Source organism: Paroedura picta, chromosome 9, assembly GCF_049243985.1.
Source record: "Paroedura picta isolate Pp20150507F chromosome 9, Ppicta_v3.0, whole genome shotgun sequence".
In the NCBI taxonomy this organism is placed as follows: Eukaryota; Metazoa; Chordata; class Lepidosauria; order Squamata; family Gekkonidae; genus Paroedura; species Paroedura picta.
Window position 1 is genome coordinate 71,786,003 of NC_135377.1, and position 18,676 is coordinate 71,804,678.

The 18,676-nt window shown below is 44.4% G+C and overlaps 1 protein-coding gene across 3 annotated transcripts in view; it reads left to right on the plus strand.

The window, feature by feature from the left end:
• The window catches only part of LOC143845161 (uncharacterized), a 104,937-nt gene extending 96,667 nt beyond the window's left edge, over positions 1-8,270 (plus strand). For all 3 annotated transcript variants that reach the window (XM_077353301.1, XM_077353302.1, XM_077353303.1), the window contains one exon: positions 3,161-8,270. The gene's annotated coding sequence lies outside the window, so the exon portion shown is untranslated. The remainder of the gene's footprint in view (positions 1-3,160) is intronic.
• Positions 8,271-18,676: the final 10,406 nt, after the last annotated feature.

Genomic DNA, 18,676 nt, shown 5'->3' on the forward strand with positions numbered 1-18,676 from the left:
GGGGTAGAGGACAGTACCCACAGTAATGGGTTTAAACTATGTGCAGAAGGGTACTGGCTAGATAACAGGAAAAAATTCATAGAGTAATTCAGCAATGGAATAGGCTGCCTACGGCAGGGGTAGTCAACCTGTGGTCCTCCAGATGTCCATGGACTACAATTCCCATGAGCCCCTGCCAGCAAACGCTGGCAGGGGCTCATGGAAATAGTAGTCCATGGACATCTGGAGGACCACAGGTTGACTGCCCCTGGCCTACGGAGGTAGTGAGCTCCCCCTCACTGGCGGTCTTCCAGCAGTGGCTGGACAGATGTTGTCCTGGGGGCTTTAGGCTGATCCTGCATTGAGCAAGGGACTGGACTAGATGGCCTGTGTGCCCCCTTCTCACGCTATGCTGCAAGAAGAAAGTGACCGATTCCAAAAACACAACAAAGGAAAAAAGAATCTGTCCAATGCCTGAATCAAAATGTAAGAGTCTCTGTTATCTATTATTATAATTTCCACCTGAACTCCACCAAAATGGTCTCTAGATAACTTTTCCGTTTTCAGTCCTTTCGTCAGTGGCAAAAATGAGTCCTCCACAAAGTGGTATAAATATATTCACTCAATGTACTCTGTAGTATTGTTAATCTACTTGAAATATAATTAGGCGAAAAATGCTCTTATAGTTTGGATCAGGGGTAGTCAAACTGCGGCCCTCCAGATGTCCATGGACTACAATTCCCAGGAGCCCTTGCCAGCATTCGCTGGCGAATGCTGGCAAGGGCTCCTGGGAATTGTAGTCCATGGACATCTGGAGGGCCGCAGTTTGACTACCCCTGTGGCTGTAAGCTCTTTTCACTCTATGGCTGAACGAGGGATTAATATATTGTGAATGGAAATGAAGGAGAAAGAAATGGTTAACATGTTTTTTAAATGGTGCAAGCTGCTTTGGACAGTAGAATATAAACCAACAAATGACACATCTTCTCCTATCGGGATTTCCTGCATTTCTTGTCATTAGGGACCAGCTGCTACGATTCTATGGTCCTAGATTCGCAAAGGCTGAAAATTCTTCTGTTACGATATAATCACTTTTTTACAAACTCTGTCAAACATTAAATCTGAGGCCAGCTAGACAGGGTATGCCACTTTTCGTTCCGAGTTCGCGTTCTATCTGGTGGTTCCCACCCTATTGGTCACGTGCCGTCTGCCTGGTGGGGTTACAAATATAATTAGGTGGTTTGTAGTTAAGGCGTTGGTTTTAGGAAGGACTGTCTGCAGAACTGTGAACGTTCCTGGCTCATCATGAGTTCCTGTAAGCTGCATTACAGGTCTAGCTTTCTAAGCCACCAAAACCACATGATTTCCAAGTCCCTCAATATACTGAGTCAAACTCGTGGGAAGAGACTGGCTGTGTCATCTACAGAAGGGCAGGGCAACATTTCTTCCTTTGCCTTACATATTGCCTCTGTGGCATAACTGGGTACACATGCTTATTACTTTCTCCATTATGCTGTCTGCTCATTTTGTAGAGCAGGGGTAGTCCAACTGTGGCCCTCCAGATGTCCCTGGACTACAATTCCCATGAGCCCCTGCCAGCAAATGCTGGCAGGCGCTCATGGGAATTGTAGTCCAGGGACATCTGGAGGGCCGCAGTTTGACTACCCCTGTTGTAGAGTATTTCATTCTTACAGTGTATATCACATTTCAAAAGATCGCATAGCCCTCTCATCCAGCAGACGTTTACTTGAGATAAGTACCGAATGATAAGTACCAAATCATTCTACCCCTGGTTAATCAATTCATTTGTTTTTACATTTATATGTTTCTGTTCTGCCCTTCCCAAAGACTCATGGCAGATCACATCAAGCAGAAATACAAAGCCAGTTAACATAATAAAGTTATTAGGCATTGTAAAATTCTAAATTTGTAACAGTTAAAAATGATTTGCATAGAAGTGTACTAGTGTGCTCTTTCATGGATTTCATTGCCCCTGTTATAAATTAAACTTGGATTGGTTGATCCATTCTCAAAATTTGCTGTTTCCATTTCAATAAATAACGGAATAAATAATTCACTCATAATCCTCATTGTTATTTGCACTGAACACATAAAGCTGCTTTATTGGCCTGTCAAGGACAGTATTTTTTTTATGTTTTATTTACTTTATCTATACCCCACTTTTTACCCCATAGGGGACCCAAAGCAGCTTTCATTATTGTCCTCTCCTCCATTTTATCCTCACAACAACCCTGTGAGGTAGACTATGAGAGTGTATGACTGGCCCAAGGTCTCTCAGCAAGCCTCAAAATGGCTACCCTTCCTCTCCTCTCCTCTCCTCTCCTCTCAACAGACACCAAGTGAGTTACAGTAGGTGGGGCTGAGAGAGCTCTGAGACTGGCCCAAGGTCTCCCAGCAGGCCTTACATGTCTCAAAATGACTTACAATTCCCTATCCTTCCTCATCCCACAACAGACGCCCTGTGCGGTAGGTGGGGCTGAGTGAAAGAACCATGACAGGCCCAGGTTCTCCCAGCAGGCCTCATGTGTCTCAAAAACGTGTCTCCCACAACAGACTCCTGTGAGGTAGGTGGGACTGAGAGAGCTCTGACAGAACTGTGACTGGCCTAAGGTCTCCAGGTTTCATGTGTGTCAAAATTGGTACTCCCCTCTCCCCACAACTGTGAGACAGAAGCGGTTGAGAGAGCTCTAAGAGAACTGTGGATGCTCCCCCAGCTGGTTGCACGGGGAGAAGGAGTAGGGAAATCAAACCCAGTTCTCCACTCTTAACCCCTTAGACACCTCTCTTAACCACTACACCAACCTGGCTCTGTATACAAATCTGGCAGTGGAAATTAGACATTAAAAGAGTAGCAGAGAACCTCGATATAGAAAAAGACCCAGCCAAGATAAAAGGGGCTCCCTCTCTGCAAGCCCCCTGGGGTTTTGGGATCATTTCCCCTCCCCCCCAGCTTTCTCCATACTAAGGTTGTTAAGGGAAAAGAGTTGTTAAAGACTTTCTAAGGCTGTTTGCCCTGTTGTCCAAAGCCTCCTTGGGCAATGGAATGAATTGAATAGCTCCAGCGACTCTGACATCACTCTGACTTCCATGGGAAATCCAACCCAATTGCTTTCCTATAAATTATACTGCCAAACTAGCAAGATTCTTGTTTCTTTTCTAGAAAACCCCTGCATGGAGGCTGCTGCCGTGGTGGTTATAAATTGAAAACCAGCAGCTCCGGTTCTTTGACCGCCCCCCTGCATGGCGACTGGAGGTTTTTGCGAAATGGACCAACACCTCTTTGGCTGCAGGACTCTGTTCCGGCCGTCTCAAGCTCCTTTCCAACCCTGCTTGTTTTTCTGCTTTCAGCAGCTGCTGAAGTTTCCAAGATGGTGCTGCTGCTGGGAGGCGATGTAAATTTGGGGTTCTGATTTTTGCTCATGTTCAGTGTCATGTCTCTGGCTTTCCTGGCTCAGCCGTCTTTCTGTGGACGAACTCTCTTGATATTCAGCCAATGGAGGCTGCGCTTCTTCTGCTTTGAAGAATGTGGCAAATTGAAGTATCGGGTTCGAAGTTCAACTGACCTCTTATGCTGAATGGATATAATATCAATCAGAAAAGGATTTTTGGAGTACCCTGAAATATCATTTTGAATGTCTTTAACATACTATGCTGCTCCAGTTCAGCTGGTGAGCTTGGGCCAGTAGCGATTTGCACGGAAGCCTTCTAATCACAATTTGCTCTCTTTGTGCCTCTGAATCTTTTCATATGACTCTTTACCGCTAAGATTGATTTAAGGCATCCTAGTATAGATATAGAGCCTCTTGTGGCGCAGAGTGGTAAGGCAACAGACATGCAGTCTGAAGCTCTGCCCATGAGGCTGGGAGTTCAATCCCAGCAGCCGGCTCAAGGTTGATTCAGCCTTCCATCCTTCCGAGGTCGGTAAAATGAGTACCCAGCTTGCTGGGGGGTAAACAGTAATGACTGGGGAAGGCACTGGCAAACCACTCCATATTGAGACTGCCATGAAAACGCTAGAGGGCATCACCCCAAGGGTCAGACATGACCCGGTGCTTGCACAGGGGATACCTTTACCTTTACCTTAGTATAGATATGTGTGTTTGCCTAGCTAGAGAGAGAGAGAGAGAGAGAGAGAGAGAGAGAGAGAGAGAGAGAGAGAGAGAGAGAGAATGAAGTAAATAGTGAAAAAGAACTGTTTCTGTTTAAAAATTTAAGAGGTATAATACAATCCGGATGTTTAGAGAATTGAAGCCACATCATAGCTGAGCTTCATGCAGGTGTCATGATTAACCAGGATTTTGGTGAAAACCTCAGTTTATTGAATTAACCATGGTGCAGTTTGCTTGAAGAATCTTTAGGAATGCCAAACCACTGGCCCCATCTTGAGGATTTATCTTGGCAGGGCCTGAGCTGGATATGATGCAAAATCATATCCACCTGGATGTGGTGTAAATGCATTAGAAGACAATCCGGTCAGAGCATCACATTTTTGGACTGATGTGAAATCCAGTATCAACAGGCATCATTGATGGCCTAGACCTTTCCCCCCACTGCTCAGATGTCCAAAAGCAAAAGGAAGGGCCCAACCAACACGAAGTGTCAAATTCAGTTTTGGAGATTTCCCTCATCGCAAAGCAAATCTGGCCAAAAATCAGGCCAGCCTCTGAATAGCCTCAGCAGCACTAAAACTCAAGAGCAACAAGAGGCTGTACAGGGGAAAACTGCTCATGCGGAAACGGTCCCTAAAATTTCAGTATAAATTCTAGTTGCTATTTCTCCATATGGGAAAAATACCTCATGTGCCATCGCAGGATAGTTATGCAATTTTATCTATACCGCAACTTTTCAGCTGTATGTTTCACTGTGAAGAACTCATCCATCTCAACAAATACTATGGAACACCAGTGAAAGGAATTAAAATAAGCTAGATTAGTAAGGTTCTCAATTAATGCAGCAATATATCATCACCTTGAGATACAAGGAAGTCTCCACCGGGGGGGGGGGGGGTTGAAAGCAGAAAGCTTTGTTTTCTAGCATTAAATCTTAAGACGCATTCTTCCTTTTATCCAGCATCTCCAAGTTCCAGTTCCATTGACTTTGGAAATGAGACTGTTTCTGTACTGGGAACTTTGCTGTCCTGGCTCCCATGAGGGAGCACAAATCCGGGGCAGACGAGGTACACCAGGCCAAATGCTCCCCAATGCGGGGACAAACAGGGGTGGGGCAAGCCTCCAGCATGGAAACGGACTTGGGGAATATGTTAATCAACGTAAATTATTGCCAACAAAGCTTTTCTTAATCATCTTTGCCCTACCTCTGGTGATTTCTACTCGCGCTGTAAAGTTAGAAATGATGTGTTACGCTGTTGTTAAGATGACAAGCATTTTGTGTGATATTCAGTCCAGCGATCTAAAGAATACTGCAGGCTGAGCGAATGAAACCGCAGTATGAACTTTAGTGACAGTACTGAAGACTTCTTCATAATATGCATAAATCACACGAAATTTTAGTAAATATCGAAATAGTTGTCAATGTCATCATCTGGCTCGTCCTGGAAAATTAGAATGACGTACACACTCAAATATCAATACTAATTTGCAAATTTCTGCCCTGATTGTGCAGAACCAATTTTAGTATGTTTCTTGACCATGGAAGGTGGTAAGGAACTGTTCTTCAGCTTGGTGTAGTGGTTAAGAGTGGCGGCCTCTGATTTGGACAGCCAGGTTTTATTCGCTGTTCCTCCTCCACATGCAGCCAGCTGGATGACCTTGGGCCAGTCACGGAGGTCTCTCAGCCCCACCTACCTCACAGAGTGACTGTTGTGGGAGGAAAGGAAGGTGACTGTAAGCCGCTTTGAGACTCCTCCAGGAAGTAAAAAGCAGCATACAAAGACACCCCCAGCTCTTCTTCTCTTAATTCTAGCTGAGGTGTTGGGTGCTTTAAAAAAAAAACTTTTTAAAATGATATAACCACAGGATAATGTATTTAACAGAATCACTTCTTTAGTTTTGATTAAATAGGAGATTGGTCCCATAGCGTTTTGGGGACTGAGTGAGTGTATAGGATTTTGGGTGGTTTTGCTTACCGGCATTTTTAATGGTGTTTTGCTTTGAGGGTTTTTTGGAAACTGAACAGCCGTGGCCGAGAGAGCAGGTTGAGTGTGATGGGTACTTTACAAGCCATGGGCAATTGCAGGCAGACTTTATCCTGAAGACATTTGCTGATGTGTCACGTCTCAGATTTCCACAAGTTGTAAACAGCTGTGCTTCGTGTGTGTTTTAATCACTACCCAATCGCCTGTGGCTTCCTTTGCTGTCCCGTTCCCTTCTGCAGCGATCCAATGAGAATGCCGAGTCCTTTCCCAAAGATACAGCTTTCCTATACAGGTTGCCTTTGAGCCACTGCTTCCCTGCGGCTCAGTGCCAGACTCCTCTGGGTTTTGTGCAAATGCTCCTACTTCAAAACAGGAAGCACTGGGACAGATGCATGCAAAGTGCCTGTTTCTCACCCCTAACCACAGCACTTCTGCACACTGCTGGAATGGGAGGGAAGGTTCTTCCAAGCCAAAAGGTTCTATTTCCAGGTAGGCGTGAGATCCAGCACCTCTTATTTTATTAGCCCCAGCCCTTCCCAGCAAAGCAATGAAAGCACACACAGGAAACACTTTGTGCTGTGTACTTTGAGTTTCAATGCTAAATGGGAGGAAGCAAGACCCATGCTGCGTTGTGCCAAATGCCGACCACAATGAGTCCATGTTTACGCCTGCATTTTTGGTGGGTTGCCAGGAATGGAGCTTTGAAAGGTAAGTGCTGTTGTGTAGCCTGTGGCTAGTGGAGATGCTGAATCGCAGCCAAAATACCCATCAGTGTGGCCTCTGATAGACGAGGAAGAACTAATGTACTTGGGAGAGCAATTCATGAGTACTCGTAGTTTTCTATTTATTTATTTAATCTGCTGAATTTAATTAGACTGAGGTAAAATACATGCCATCTGTTCCACATAATATATTTCTGGTAAGGTCTTGGAGGAGGAGCTTGTCTCATGGCTTAAGTGCCACTCAGCACTTAACACCCACTCAGGGCAGCTGTCCCGCCCCTGAGTACCTCCTCCTCCAACCGGCTTGCTTGTCTGTCCAGTGGCCAGCCAATAGCCTTCTATCCCTCACCCCTGACCACCCCCTCCTCCGTCCACTTCACTCCGAGGCCCAGAGGGTGCAGATCCCTGCTGCGTGAGAGTTCCCTTCCCAGGGGCCTCCAGCCTGCAGCCTTTCAAGCTCCTGGGGGAGTTCTTCCACCCACAGAGTTCTTCCACCCAAACCCCCAATCTAGTGCCTGTTGGATTCCTGAATGCAACAGGCTTTGCCCCTAGTAGGAACATGATTTTGCAAACACAGTAGAAATTGCACGCTGCATTTTGAATCCCCTTTCTCCTGATTGATTCTGTATTACAAATGAAAGACTGGTCAGCAAACCGGTACTACCACTAATCACTGGGGGCAGGGGGAGGGAAACATGTCACCGGTCAGTTCGTAGCAACTGTCCAATAGCAATAACGATCAAGATGTTAGTATGCTTCTGGCCCTAAAGACATTTTCAGTAGATTATAGGAACATCTCTGCATTATCTGTTACAATCTACCTTATCTGTTGCAATTACCCTTGGCAATAAGGTCATAACAGCATTGCAAATGCTTCTTACAAGTCTTTGTCCTCCGAAAGGAAGGCTTCTGTATAGTCACGATTCCTTTCCATCAGCAAAGTCCAAACGCCATCTAGCTTAAGTAATGCTTAAAACTGCATGAATTCATAGTAGGGACATTTAAACCAGAGGGTCTCGAAGTGTGTGTTAGTGTGTGTGTGTTTTTGCTAGGACCGGCCTGATAGCAACTCACGTAAGCAACTATTCACACCTCCCCAAAGAGGCCCATTCCCCACTGAGAATCATGGATTTAGGCTGACAATTTCACCTTCCATGAAGGCTTATAGCTAACTAACTCTATAAATATTACTAGAAATACGCATAGAGGTAACTGTAAATATGCTACTCCGGTTTAAAGTCAAAACAGTCACCAAAACGACGTAACAATACTTGCACTTCATAAGGATGTTTTCTTGAAGGCAGAGAATGGCTTGTTTAGACTTAGGACTATAAAGTTACGCAAATGTTTGTGTAATATATGCCTTTTTGGAATACTTTTTTTGTAGATTAAAACTCCCTCTGGTATTCTTAAGCATTGCGACTAAGCACATGAAGTGTAGAATAAATTATTCCTTTGTTTACTCTGGAGCTTTGAAGTGATTGTCTTTATATTCCTATTTTAGCCTTCAAATTTAATTTGTAGAATTTGGGCGAAATGTTATCGAAAAATTCGTGCACTTTATTCTGGCTATCATCTCTTGATTACTTTGGGGAATATCAACTATGAACTCTCCTCAGCTGTTAATTAAGGAATTCAATATTATTAGTATTAGTATTAGTATTAGTATTAGTATTAGTATTAGTATTAGTATTAGTATTAGTATTAGTATTAGTATTAGTATTAGTATTAGTATTAGTATTAGTATTAGTATTAGTATTAGTATTAGTATTATTTGCCCACCACTCTCAGCAGAGCCAGCTCGGGGGGGGGTGTTTACAAGATAAAAATAGATAAATACAATCCCCTAAAAAACTCCATAAAACACAGTAGTTAATAAAATAAAAACTGATAAAAATATGACAGCAAACCAGCCCACCAACTCCATTGGGGACCAGGGGAAAACATCTGGCCACCATAGATAGAACATGGTAGAGTAACCTCCTCCTCCTTATTCCTTCTTTGGGGGGCCCACAGATATTCTCTTCACCCTGGCCTCAACCATAGACCTGGTGGAAGAGCTCCATTTTGCAGGCCCTGCAAAAAGCCAGAAGCTCCCGCATCTCTTAATCACAACTATGAAATACTGAAATCAAATATCAAGATACAACGCTATGGAATGCCAAGTGCTACTGAGGCCCCAATAAGATGTCATCGCTGTTGATACTAATCATAAGCTTGGTGGAAGACCTCTTTTTTGCACACGCTGTGGAACTGCTCAAGTTCCAGCAGGTCCCTGATCTCGCCAAGAAGCTAATTCCACCAAGCAGGAGCCAGGTCCAAGAAGGCCCTGGCTCTTGTTGAAGCCAACCATATTTCAGTATGACCGGGGACAACCAGCCAGTTTGCATTTGCTGATTGTAAGGCCCTCCAAAGGTTGTAATCAGTCTCTTACATATGTAGGGCCCTGACCATGGTTAATGGTTAAGACCAGGACCTTGAACCAGATCCAGAATTCAACTGGGAGCTAGTGCAGCTGCTGGAGGACTGGTCGAATATGGGCCCTCCAGGGTGTGACTAGGACCTGGACAAAGATCTGGATTCAAACTCTCATTGGACTATAAAGCTTGCTGGATTATCTTAGACCAGTTGCTCCCTCTCAGCCTATCATGCCACACATTGCTATTGAAAGGATAAAATGGATGAGGGAGGGCCAACGTATGCCCCTCCGGACTCCTTAAGTGAAGGGCATGATAAAAATGTAAGCTCAGTAAAACAGTTTGATGACAAAGCAACTTACCAGTACTGTTCTTGGCCTGTTTCTCACCCTTTGAACCTCAATTCCTGATTCCACAAGACTTTCCTAAACCCTACGGCCTCATGGCTATACGTTTGTCTTACTTTTCCGCACGTTCTTCTGGGAACTTGCCTTTCCAACTTAAAAGTTTGCCTCACTTTGGGTTAGATCTTTCTTCCTCTGAGAGAGACCCTGCTGAGGCGATGTGGAGGGTTGACCACAGATCACACATGCTCAACCACTGGAAAAATAAAGCATCTGAACAGAAATATACTTGGTTTTAAAAAAAATCTTTAAAACCAGCTGTTATTGCAGGTCTAAATAGATTGCCTAGATCAGAAAAAGTATTCTAAAAAAGAGCATTCACAATCTCACCAGAGTTCACTGTTAAACCTCCTATTTGCCTCCATGCCCCAATTATTTCAAACACCTGTTCCCAGTCCATGTTCTTTGCATTTCTTTGCCCGGCTCTGTTAATATTTTTGAAGTACTGGAAACACACTCAGTATGTCTTTCTTTTTAATTATTTTCAAATTAATTTTAATTTTCTGAATTATTCAAACCTGCCCATTTGTTCAATAAAACTGAACTTTAATTAATACTTTTCAGTTTAAAGACTCCTAAAGTTTCTGCCCGGTGCTTTATGGGCTGTTTTAATGAAATGCTTTGAAATAGTCTAGAGAGTTCCCAATTTCTCAGTTAATGGCACCTTTTCCCACAAGCAAAATAATAATGTTTAAAATGTTCTACTTCCATCTACGGTGACTCACCACGGTATCCCGGTAGTGCAATGGTTCGTTTGGGAGTTATGCCAAATAATGCATGGGGAAGTTAATTGTCATCCGAATTTGGAAGTTTCTGAAAACAACCTGTTCTATATTCAAAGAAAGAGTCTCTCTCCCTCTCAGCCTGAAGTTGGACAGTAGGGAATATCTATTGCCATTTTAAGGTGTTGAGAACCTGGAAGATCTTTAAGATATGAGTCGTTACCTGCTCACCTGTATCACCAAGAAAAGACTCTAGCTTCAGGTGGGTCGCCATGTTGGTCTGAAGCAACAGAACGAAGTTTGAGTCCATTGGTACTGTGAAGACCAACCAAGTTTAATTCTCGGTATAAGCTTTCTTGATCATCATGTGGGAGGTCAAACTGGCCTTTAGGCTTTGACCCTGGCCTGGTGTAATGCTCTGCCAGGGGGGTCCTGAGGGACCAGTTCCACAGAACCACCAAGACAGGCTGATGGTCAAGGCCCCAAGAGATGATCAAGAAATGCTGGCCTCACTACTGGAAACTTAGAGAAGTCCTGCTCCAAGAACTCTGACCTCCCCACCTCAAAATTATCTGGGGGTAATTGGGATCATTAACCATTTTATCATTTTATCTGATTATCGTTGTGTAACCGTGTTGTCCCCGCCCCAAGCTATGCAGGAAGGCCATGTTATAAATATAAATATTTATTTGTATATTCCTCATGGTGTGCATGCACACATGAAAGCTTCTACCCATAATTATACTTTGTTGGTCTTCGTGCCGCCCTTGGACTCAAAGGGAATAGTATCTTTATACTATCTCTGCTGCCACATGCTTTATGAAGCCTTAAACCAGGACTGTATGGAAGGAAAAATAATAGCCTTATTAGCTTATTTTTCTAGGTCTAAATCTTTGCTTATTCTTCATAGACATAGACTAGGAGAGAGCAAAGGGAAAAGACATTTCTCCCCGAACTCCACCCCTCTGGGTATCTGCAGAATAACATGTCCTGATCTCCAACATATTGATTAGCCAATAGTCAATCTTAAACTCTCCTCATTAGGAACAGAATCTCCCCTTCCTGGTAGGAAACCAGCCACTTGTTGCCTAATTGGCCCCATGCTAACTAACAAACTAGGTTTACAAAAACTTCAGTCTATTCTTTTCATAGCTGAAGAGGTGACACTTGCAAAACCGAACAGGTTTCCATTGGACAGAACTTGGGAAGAGGTTTTGGGACGATCACTGCTTCATACCCTCTCCCATGGCAAGTACAACATATGCCGTAAAATGTGCACAGGCGTCTGCCAAAGTTCTTTCATTGGCAAGGTTTTGACATAGAGTGCTTTTAATGGCGCAGGATTGATGGAGCTCCAATGGCAAGTTTTAATATATTTTCATTACACGCTACATGTAATGTAATCTATTGCTACATGAAAACACTCTAGGAGTTCAGTCTGAGACTCTCCACAAAGCCCTCTCCACACATTTCTCACTGCAGAAGAAGGAGAAGAAGAAGAAGAAGAAGAAGAAGAAGAAGAAGAAGAAGAAGAAGAAGAAGAAGAAGAAGAAGAGCTGTTTTTTTGCAACATGAATTTTACTACCTGAAGGAGTCTCAAAGTGGCTTCTATCCTACTACAGACACCCTGTGAGGTAGGCTGAGAGAGCTCTAATGGAACTGGGACTGGCCCATCACCCAGCTGGCTGCATGGGGAGAGTGAGGAATCAAACCCATATAACTTTTGTGTTTGGTGACCTCAAGCAACTATACCAAAATCTGTGTTGGTGACCAAGCTCACTGAAGAAGAAGAAGAAGAAGAAGAAGAAGAAGAAGAAGAGTTGGTTCTTATATGCCGATTTTCCCTACCTGAAGGAGGCTCAAAGCGGCTTACAGTCGCCTTCCCATTCCTCTCCCCACAACAGACACCCTGTGGGGTGGGTGAGGCTGAGAGAGCACTGATATCACTGCCCGGTCAGAACAGTTTTATCAGTACCGTGGCGAGCCCAAGGTCACCCAGCTGGTTGCATGTGGGGGAGTGCAGAATCGAACCTGGCATGCCAGATTACAAGTCCGCACTCCTAACCACTACACCAAACTGACTGCGTACACTACAGGCTTACAGTGCTCTCCGGGGGGCAGGGATATACAAGATGAAGAAGAGTTGGGTTACATACCCTGCTTTTCAGTACCAGAAGGAGTCCCTAACCAGCTTACAATTGCCTCCCTTTCCTCTCTCCCCAGCAGGCACTCTGGGAGGTAGGTGGGCTGAGAGAGCACTGATAGAACTGATCTGTGAGAGCAGTTCTAACAGGACTATGACTGGCCCAAGGTCACCTCTCTGGCTGCCTGTGGAGGACTGGGGAATCAAACCCAGCTCTCCAGATTAACCACTGCTCTTAACCACCACATTATTTTTTTTTGCCAGCTGGTATTCCAGCTAAACTATTGCCAATAGGGCCCTTGAGACGAATTCTACAATCGTCATGTGTAGATATACCACCCACATTAGGGAGTTAGCCCTGGTATTTGAGGGCCACCCATTGGACAAGAGAGAGGGACTCTGTCTCCATCAGGCATCTCTCCCCCCATTCCCCATGGCAAACACTGCAGACCCTGAGCAGAGTATAAAGATTTCCACCGTTTGAGGACCTCCTCCCACTACATTAATGAAAGGTTCACCTGGGCACTGTGAGTGACAGTTTTGGCTTTGACTTCAGTGAGGACTCAGCTTTGCCAAAAGCGATGGAACTAATTAGAGCAGGAGAAGGAGGAGGTGCTTTGCCGTTTATTCAGTGACTCACTGTTTTTCACAGTTTCTGGACGTGACAATCCCACCTTTCTGAATGGTGCTTCTGTTGTGCCGAATTTAGTGATCCTTTTATTGGACAGCATGGCAGGGCTGGATTTGCAGAGAAGATTTTCTGTCTCCTGAATGTTACTAGTAACTTTCTAGAGGGCTTAAAAATGGACTAGTGTGATGCCTACGGACCAAGTTGCAGGCCTACTCAACCCAACACCATTGAAACAGACGTCCCGTTGATTTCAGTCACATGACATCCAACTCAATCTGTTTTACTAGGATTCGATATCCGGTAGGCTATTTCTATCCTGTGAGTGCCTTTGCTTAGCTGTACAAGAAAAATGTCCCTGTCACATCAGTCCAACTACATTTCCAAGACCTTGTTCAATGGGATTCTGTTTTACTTTGCTTTAGGATGCTTTGGGCTGATCTTGTGTTGAGCAGGGGGTTGGACTAGATAGCCTGTATGGCCCCTTCCAACTCTATGATTCTATGATTCTATGAAGAAGAAGAAGAAGAAGAAGAATTGGGTATTTTTTGTACCCTGCTATTTACTATCTGAAATAGAGCCTCTTGTGGCGCAGAGTGGTAAGGCAGCAGACATGCAGTCTGAAAGTTCTGCCCATGAGGCTGGGAGTTCGATCCCAGCAGCCGGCTCAAGGTTGACTCAGCCTTCCATCCTTTCGAGGTTGGTAAAATGAGTACCCAGCTTGCTGGGGGGTAAACGGTAATGACTGGGGAAGGCACTGGCAAACCACTCCATATTGAGTCGGCCATGAAAATGCTAGAGGGGGTCGCCTCATGAGTCAGACATGACCCAGTGCTTGCACAGGGGATACCTTTACCTTTACCTTTATTTACTATCTAATGGAGTCTCAATGCAGCATACAGCCGCCTTCCCATCCTCCCTCCACAACAGACATCCTGTAAGGTAGGTGGGGCTGAGAGAGCTCTGAGAGAACTGGGCTCTTAAGGATGTCAAAAACGACCCAAGTTGAACTGTTGGCCAAGTCAGCTAACGTGGCATGAGTCAGTCGCTTTGCAGGACAATTTCCGACTCTCCATTTCTGGTGCCATCTGCATTCTTCCTTTTCTCAGGCTGGTTTAAAAAATAAAAAACCCGACAAGGTTACATCTGGTCATCGCTCCAGTGGGTTCTGTGGGCAGCATCCAAATGTGACAAATGACCACAGTGCTGAAATACAATAATTTCAAAGGGTAACATGATTCCTATAGGAAATTTGGGTTCGGGGGGGGGGGAAATGCCTTGGATCATTTTCCCATCCTTTTTTTGATGGTTCAGCAAAAAAGGACAGGGGAAAAAAAAAGAGAGCTTAACCGTTTGTGGAGATGCTTAGGTCACAGAGTAGCCAAGGGCATCATCAGAACTGCCTAATCGGTTACTGGGTTTTTGTTTTCTTTTGTTTTTGGCCATCTCGATGCCGTCGCACCATTTTCTCTGTTTTATTTGCTGACGCTCAGCACAGAAACAATTTTGTTTCACTCAACGTGAGCCTGGATGTCCTCACAGCTCATTAAGCATCCGTTCTTGTGTCTAAGTCGTTCCATGCTTTTCCCCCTTCTGGAAGCGCTAACAGTACATTTATCAGCAAGGATCAGGGAGTCGCATGGGTGCCAGCTCTTCTGAATGTATTTGAGTCAGAAACAGTAGCTCACAGTGGGATTTGTGTGTGCCCATCCACTAAAGCCCAAGACAGCCAAAGATAATTCAGTACACGTTGGAAGATGCGCTATCAATGCAGGTTAGAAGTGAATTTTTCAATTCTGCCCAGGAAAACCCAGCCTGTAGCCTCAGGATTCTGCACTAACTGTAGCTCCTACGCATTCTTCAAGGGGAGCCCCAAGTGCATTACGTTAGCCTAGTCCAGGTATAGGAGAGGGCACAGTTGATACACCAGCTGGACTTGGGCAAATGGTCACCGACCCTCATCTTCTAAGGTGACTGCTGGGTCCAGCAGCACATCGAAGCTGCAAACTTGACTTTTCAACAGGAGCATAACCCCATGCAAGCCCAAAGAGATCTCAAGTCCCTCGTCTGCCTTTCTACTAATGCAAAAATGTGAAACTACTGTGCATAGGTTACAAACAAATAATTAATATTGCTTTTTTGCAAACACTATAATCTTTCATATGACAATCATGAAACCAATCCAAAGGGATACAGTGCAATATAATCGATCTGGCTGGAACTGCAGCCCAGTAACGGTTTTAAATTACTAAGCACAAAACTCCAGCTTCATCTCTAGGGCTGGCGTGGAGATATAATGTATCCTCAGTGCTGCAACTTCAGTAGCAATCCTCAGCCTTTCTCAAATTTTTTACCGTTGAAACATTCCTCAGTATTCAAGAGACGCCAGAAGTGGCTCGATCATGCAGAATATGGTTGGGAAGCAGAGCTGTGGACACACCCACCTGGGCCCCCTCGCCTTACCACCCCTACCAGGCCCTTCATTGTCTACTTGGGTGGTGATGGGGGTCAACATAACCACTTATGGTCATATCACCCAATAAATGTTTAACTGTATGTATGTATGTATGTATGTATGTATGTATGTATGTATGTATGTATGTATGTATGTATGTATGTATGTATGTATGTATGCATGCATGCATGCATGCATGCATGCGTGTGTGTGTGTGTATGTTTATGTATATGCATACGTGTGTGTGTGTGTGTGTGTGTGTGTGTGTGTATAAAGGTAAAGATATCCCCTGTGCAAGCACCAGGTCATGTCTGATCCTTGGGGTGACGCCCTCTAGCAATTTCATGGCAGACTCAATACGGGGTGGTTTGCCAGTGCCTTCCCCAGTCATGTATATGTGTGTGTGTGTGTATGTACATGTATATGTTTGTGTGTCTGTCTATCTATCTATCTATCTATCTATCTGTCTGTCTGTCTGTCTGTCTGTCTGTCTGTCTGTCTGTCTATCTATCTATCTATCTATCTATCTATCTATCTATCTATCTATCTATCTATCTATCTATCTATCTATCTATAAATTCCCACCTATTTGGGCAACCCTTCCAGGGTAATCAAGAAACCCCAGGGTTCCATGAAACCCTGGTTGAGAAGGTCTGGATTCATATGTAGTAAGCACAACAGGTAACCTAGATATATATTCCCCTGACAGACCCGTCTTCATCGAGTGCTACATAAAACGAGATATAGTCCCAAAAATCTCAAGGGCTTCTCCCATTGTGATACTCAAAACAGTAGAGATGATGCAGATGATGGATCACTTGTCTTCCCGGCCTATAATGGCTCAAGCCGTATTGCTGGGTGCCAGCCTTTGGACACCAAAGAATCATTCATTTCACTCTGCTGTTTCTCTTCTCTTTACTGCAAAATGACATTCCTCCTTGACTGGGGATTAAGAAAGACACTAATCTTGCTGCCTGCTATTTGTGACTGCCTTCCTACTAACCCAAAGAACCCCTGTCTGGTCAGATTTCAGTTTCAGCTTCTTCATCCTCACCTAGCCCATTATGGACTTCAAGCACCCGTCTAGAATGTCAACAGCATCCTTGGAATTAGGTGGAAAAGAAAGATAGAGTTGGGCATCCTCAGCAGGTTGGTAATGCCTCGGTCCATCACTCCTGATGACCTTCCAGTGGCTCCATGTAGATATTAAATAATGTGGGGGGATTAACTGGAACTCTGTGGCACCCCACAAGCCAATGGCTATTGAACAGGGCAACATGGCCTTCTAAGACTTGTCCCCCCACCCATTGGATTCAAACCTTCGTAACATGGCTCTCTTTTGTCCAGTACTGAGAGGCAGCTAAGAAAGATACTGTGCCTACGTCCTGAAGCCCCTCTTTATGTCACTTGCAGAACTCTTTGCTCTGTGAATCTGAATAGGTTGGTGAGCCCTGGCTCATGGGAAGGGCCTTTTTGGTCCTGGTCCCTACCTGGTGGAAAGGGCCTTGTTGGAGCTATAAGAATTCCACAGGGCCTGCAAGACGGAGCTCTTCTACTAGGCATTTGGTTGAGGCCAGAGCAAGCAAGATCTACTGGGTCCTTCCTCTGAATACACTCCCTGAGGCATTGGGTAGAGGGATCCATCGAGTCTGTTGGGGGGAGACTATGGGTTTGTGGGAATTTTATGGGAACTTGGGGATTTTATTGTATTTCATGCTTACTGTTGTAAACAACTGCAAGCCAGCTAGACCGAGACCGGCAGTCAATAAATCTAATAAATAATAAATAAATATATAAATATATAATAAATAATATCAAAGGCCACTGAGAGATCCTGCAGAAGTAGCAGAGATACATTCCTGCGGTCCAGTTTTTGATAGAGGTCATTGATCAAGGCAGCCAAAGCAGTTTCTCTTCCAAATCCTGGCCTAAAGTCAGATTGAAATTGGACCCAAAAATGAGTCTTTTCCAAGAAAAGCACTGAGAAGCAGCAATCTTGTCCAAGAAAGGAATACTGGATACTAGCAAAAAAACCTCCAACACATTAGGGCTCAGGAGGGTTTTTTTCCTCCCAAAGCTGGCCTAATCGCTGCCTCCTTGAGCCCAAATTGTACATCTCCTACTGTCAAGGAAGGATTTACCACCACCCCTTAGCCAGTCCCTTTCTGGCAGCTTTTATTAGCCAGGAAGAGCAAGTATTGAGGACACAGGTGGTATGTCTCACCTGTCCAAGAACCTTGTTCATATCTTCTGGATCCACAAGATGAAAAGTATCCATATATATCAGACAAAGGTACATCAACTGAACACCAACGGTGACCTCTCTTGGGAAGTGGGATCTAGCCACAGTTAATGCATGCATGAACCAACTGGACTAGGATCAGGGAGCTCAAAGTCTGAATTCCCTCACTGCCACAAAATTGGCTTTAGACACGTTATTCCACCTCATAAAGTGGTTGTGAGCCTAAAATGGAGGAGGGGGGAAGCACGAGGAGGAATGGGAACCCACCAGTTCATGAATGTAAGTCTCCATATATTCAACAAGCCCATCTCTATCCTGCATCACCAGGCCCCACCCACCTACCTACCCCAGGCACCAGATAGGCTAGGTGCACTCCTGCTACTTCTTGCTGACCACTGATCTACTGGGGACTGTGATCTGTTGATGGTGTTTTAGTGTTGAGTTGAGTTGAGTTGACTTTAAGCCATGTGGGTCACACTGTGGAGTGGTAAGACATCAATGAAGCCCAACATTACTCAACTGAGGCTATCATACTTTGGTCAGATAATGAGAAGACAAGAGTTACTGGAAAAGACAATAATGCTAGGATAAATTGGAGGCAGCAGGAAAAGGGGATGATCCAGCAGGAGAGGAACGGTCTCAACCAAGGAAGTCAAAGGTTTCCTTTTGCAAGGCCTGAGCATCATAGAATCACCATAGACTTGATGGCACTTGGTGTGCATGCACAATCGAACACATATACACACACAAGTTGTCAATATTTTAAATAAAATAAAATAAATAATTCATATCTGTCTATTCCCCCAGCTCGAATAGGAGATATCTCCATTTTAAGCCTCAATATCCCCA